This window comes from Diuraphis noxia, unplaced genomic scaffold (assembly GCF_037042655.1).
Source record: "Diuraphis noxia isolate RWA-SAM2 unplaced genomic scaffold, SU_Dnox_SAM2 contig0002, whole genome shotgun sequence".
NCBI classification, from domain to species: domain Eukaryota; kingdom Metazoa; phylum Arthropoda; class Insecta; order Hemiptera; family Aphididae; genus Diuraphis; species Diuraphis noxia.
In genome coordinates, this window is record NW_028301712.1 from 39426714 (window position 1) to 39432015 (window position 5302).

The following is a 5302-nucleotide window of genomic DNA, read 5'->3' on the forward strand; positions in this document are numbered from 1 at the left end:
CGGTATAAAAATGCGTTTTAGAAAATTGCTTCACCCTCGATATTAACACAATCGATTCAATGAGCATTTTTAGGCGTTCCTTGTTTTTGATAGAATAATTGCATTTACACATACAATACACACACACATCTATAGTAGATGTGTATCTATATACATTAAAATTAATATATAGCAAATAATAAAAGTAATTTATATATATATACATACACGTTTTAGTGTTATACACGCATAAGTGCAACAATTGGTAATTTATAATAATGATTGGAGTCTCCATAACATTATAGGAATCTATTTGCATATATACATTGATCGGTAACAAAATACATATTATTTAAAATGTATAGTTATTATAAGTACCTACTACTTACCTAGGTATCTAATAATAAAGTACCTACATGGCAATATATGCATAGTAATAATTTTCTGAATACAAATATTACCTACTTGGCTACTTATATTTTATAAGGTAACTTATTTTTTGTTTTTTAAGTGTTTTATATGATAAACTCACAGTAATAAGCGTGTGAAGAGAAATGTAGGTCCCTAGTTCTAGTGAGCACGCAGGGAACCTGACATTTTCCAAATGGGCCCAAAAAGTAAGTCCCTTGTCGAGGTTGTGTTATTTTTCAATTGTATCTATTGTTTCTACATAAAATCTTATTTTTTTTTAAATATGTGATACAGAAAATAAAACAAAATTTTACTCCAAATTATTAAATAATTTAACGTAAGTCGGTAACATTTTTTTTTACTGATGCGCGTATAAACCATCGTTTATAATGGAAAAAGGTATTAATGACCCAAAACCGTTTGAAATCGTTAAGTCTGATAATATAGGTAAGTACCTATAAAAAACAGTAAATTACTTCTAATGTTAATGCACAACTAAAAATAAAATAATTCAATAATTTAAACAAAATTCGTCAGTCATTATGCACCTATATGCATTTTTATCATCTATTATGATTATTTCATTTTAGATTGTAAGCGGAGTGGTGAATATATTGATTTAACAATCATGTGTATAATTTTTTGTCTTTTCTAGTAGGTATGAAAGTAAATCTAGTTGGTACTTTGGTGGTCCAAAGTAAGTAAAAGATTCCCAATAATTTTCAAAACCGTCAGGAAAAACAAATAAAAAATCAAGGATAGGTTGAGAATTTTACACAAATCCAATTAAAAAAAAAAATCGATTTTGTTTTTTTAGTGTAATATTTATGGTATCAATTTCTATGGACTAAAAATTTCTTGAAATATTTCAATTATTTTTGAGCAATTTATGCAATTTATAAGCATAAGAAAGTTTTGAGTTTTATTAGTTTAAAAAAAAATTATTTTCAATAAAACTTTTTTTGTCAGATCAAACAACTTTAAATTTTATGCACGTTCCTTTAAGTTATTGTTAGTGGAAATATTTAAGTATATCTTGAATTCATAGTTATTTTTTGTGATTGCCTGAGGTAAACATTTTAACAAAATATATCAAAATCACGAAAATAGATAAATTATTTCGAGTAAATAAATTATATTGCAAATAATATTTATACATTCATACGTTATAATAGTCAATAGACATTACATCTTATCTTGGTAGGAGAGTGCCCAAATTAAAGCCCAAAAATATAGTGTAAGCAGTACGTGTATAATTATCACATTTATACCCACACAAAGAGTAATTTACACGGTAATCGGTGATTATTGATTGAGTATAATGAATAAAGATTTTATCATCTTTCGTATAAGACTACCAATAGGCTAATCATATTCGCATAGATTGCGAGTATTTGAAAAGTTCAGTTAACGTGTAGATTGCCCAATGCCCATCTAGGTGGCTATATTGCACTTACTACTGAAGGTCTGTAGCTCATCGTCCTGATACACTGCTTACGTATTGTCCACGATCCTACACACTCGGATTGTCTACTGATTTTGGTGACTAAGTAGTAAGTTATGCGTAAATCAATTTTTACTTTAGGTATTGTGACTTGCTATATACTCAAACATGGTTTTTAACTTTACACTTTTAACAAATAAAAAAGCATGAGATTTATGAACGCACAACGCACTAGATCCGCAGTAGAAATATGCCAATACGAGTTTTTAACAAATATATGTATTTTTTAAACTAATCTTTGGCACGGGCAGCATAGACCATCATCGCTGGGCGAGACAGCTAGTATAATAATAAACATAACTATTATTTCAAGACTTCACGAATAATATTGCTATAAAATAACCAAAATCGTTACCTGTTCTCTGTTCAAATACATACCTATCTAGTTTTATCATAGTTTGAACTTCAAATTGCCTATAGAAAAAATTATAATTATTGGATATAAAATTTTTGGATTTCTGTAAAAAATATGTTGTTTATGAAGACCTTTGTATAAACTATTCAAGCTGAAACATCAATATTCTAGATATAAATAGCTCATAATAAGTCAAACTATTTTTAAAATGATATCATGTAAGTATAAAAAATACTAATACAAACATTTGGTGAAAATGTCGAATATAACTATACCTATACCTAGCTACAATCTTTAGTTTTTGCAGAATCACAAAAAAATCGATTTTATTTAAAACTTGTGCTATGATGTATTTACTATTTACTTTTTAAGTTGTGTATTCAAATATACCATACCCTTATATTAATATCAGTATAAGTACCAGCTGGTAACTATTTAATTAGAAAAATAGTTCGAGTTTCTTAAATTTTATACATTATAGATCATAATATATACACTATATATAGTCTAGCTGTTAGATAAGTGAAAGTTACATATTTACAATTTTTTTAAAACGCCATTTTGCATGAAGACTTACGTTTGATTATATTATTTTCAGATGAGATTGTTTAATAAACAAAAAGAAACCTATTAAATTCACAATTTAGATATTACCATGCAATGTATATGAAATATATATATATATAATATACATGCACTATGAATTAATAAATATATATATGCTCCGAAATTACTCAACTAATATAAATTTTAAAGAGTTCTAAATCATACAGTAGATCAGATACTATTAGAAATTCAAAAATACATAGATATTTTAAACACGTGCACTTAATACCAATTGATTACAAATATTTTTATGTATTGTTAATAATTGTAAAGTAAATTTTAAATCGTAAATTCCCATTTTCAAAAATTATTTACAGACAAATGTAGAATAAACGAAGAATATACGAAAAATCCAAAAATACTGTGTCCTATCCGTATTTTAGCCATATTTTAGCCGTAATTTTCTTGATTATCTCTAATGATCTTATGTATACTTCTACACACTAATACTATGTAAATATAAAATGTTAATTTTTTTTCTGAAAACTTAAGAATAAAACATAAAAAAATAAATATTATTAAAGAATTTTCATGCAAAAACAGTTAAACCGCTAAATTTTCACCGGATGTTTGTAATTCCATTTTATATATACCATTAAATTTTCAAAACAATTTATTTCTTTTTGAGTTATTTATAAGAAAATTTCAATTTTATAAGTTTTTTTAAAAACTATTATTCAAAAAAAAATGTTCTCTCAGTCAAAATACTTGAAAATTTAATACAAAACTATTCATTAGTTGTTATTAATGGAAATTAAAAAAAAAAAAATGTTAAGCTTAATCCACAACCCGTTTTTATGAGCCGTCCAAAGTTAGAATTTTGATTTATTCGTCAACATTATGAATTTTTTTATAAGTAATTTTGAGTTACAAATTCATAAGAATTTTAGTATGTAGCTAAGATTTGAAAATGTAATACAAGATTTCTTATTCATAACTATCCCTACCCTAAACAAAAAAAGTTTAGTGGAAACGGAAAAGTTTAATTCAATTTTTATAATTGGTTGAATGGTTGAAGCTTAATTTTTTTGTAATTGAAGATATCATTGAATTCAAATTTAACACTTTCTTTTACACGCAGAGCTCACATGACAACTAAAAAAGCAGAACTGTATTCATTCATTCGCCTTTTTCAACCTGTGATAATGGACACTCTCTTATAGTTTATAATTTGTAAGATTGAATGAAATAAATTCAGGCACCCTTACCTAAATATTTTTGCAACTGTCACATAAGAAATGTCACCTAACCAGTCTTGCCCTTACACCGATTTATATTACAGAATTTTCATTTAAAAAAAAATCATGACCATGAGTAATATCTTTAAATAATTTCTATAATATCAAAAAGCAACAAAACAATTTCAACATTTTAGCATATACGTATTAAAGAAAATGTTAATATAAGCATTTGATGAAAATGTCTTGTATTTACATTCTATGTTTATTTGCTTTTAATGTACCTATAACAAAATATCAAAAATGAATTAAGGAAAAATAGTTAATTTAAAGGTGAATATTTAATGACGAAAAAAACTTTGAACTTCAAACGCTTGTAAGAAACTAATAGGATATTCCGATAAACCATGTAATAAAAATTGTATGATTGTAGCCTATAGCCTATAGGTATTATTATTCAAAATTTTCTGATGTTGTATTACATTGATTAGTTTGGTGTTTGGTTAGTCCGTGGTAAAGTTATAGTCAAGTTAATTTCAAGCTAAGTTGAAGCTATTAAAAGCAACTTATTGTGTTTTTAGAAATAATAATTGCTTAAATTCATTTTCGTTACCTATTGTCTACCTAATTATTTACACGATGAATATAATTTAAGAACTTATTATTATTAATTATGTAGTTTAATATAATAATATAGATCATTTTACATAACAAATTATTAATAGGTAGGTACTTTTGATTTTGAAATTTATTATATTACCTACATCAGAAAAGTAAACCAAGTAGGCCAGTAGGCATGGCATTAAAATTTGAATGGTAATGTGCATGGTGCATCAGCAGCGCTAGTGCGCTACCGATGATAAATTAAAATTTGTTTAAATGTTAGTTAATCAAATATTATATAATAACTGTTTACTTTGTTATTTACTTAAAGTAGGTACCTATTTGATAAATAGAGATTAGAGCACAGAGTACAGACCAAAGACAATATAGTCTATCTATATAGTCATCTTATCATACTACGTTGGCCGTTGCCGAAGTCCCATAGGCCATAATATGTAGGTACCACAGTACCACGTAGGTACTAATATTATTGTGCTCTATAAAAAATACTCGTTGCAAGGTTTGTAGATAATTTAAAAACCTTGAGCTATAAAAAAAAATAGTAGTTGGGCAACCATACGTCCATACTACCTCAGAATAGAATAATGATACTACTATATTATTATCATAGATAGTAGTTATCAGTAAATCATTATTTCTGAAAAA

At 26.1% G+C, this 5302-nt stretch overlaps 1 protein-coding gene across 3 annotated transcripts in view; it reads right to left on the reverse strand.

The window, feature by feature from the left end:
- Positions 1 to 5302, reverse strand: part of TrpA1 (Transient receptor potential cation channel A1) — a 48780-nt gene that overhangs the window by 35005 nt on the left and 8473 nt on the right. For 2 of the 3 annotated variants that reach the window (XM_089221641.1, XM_015512731.2), the window contains exon 1: positions 1848 to 2078. The exons of the other annotated variant lie outside the window; for it this stretch is intronic. The gene's annotated coding sequence lies outside the window, so the exon portion shown is untranslated. Of the gene's footprint in view, positions 1 to 1847; positions 2079 to 5302 lie in introns of those variants that run through there. 3 annotated transcript variants of the gene reach the window in all.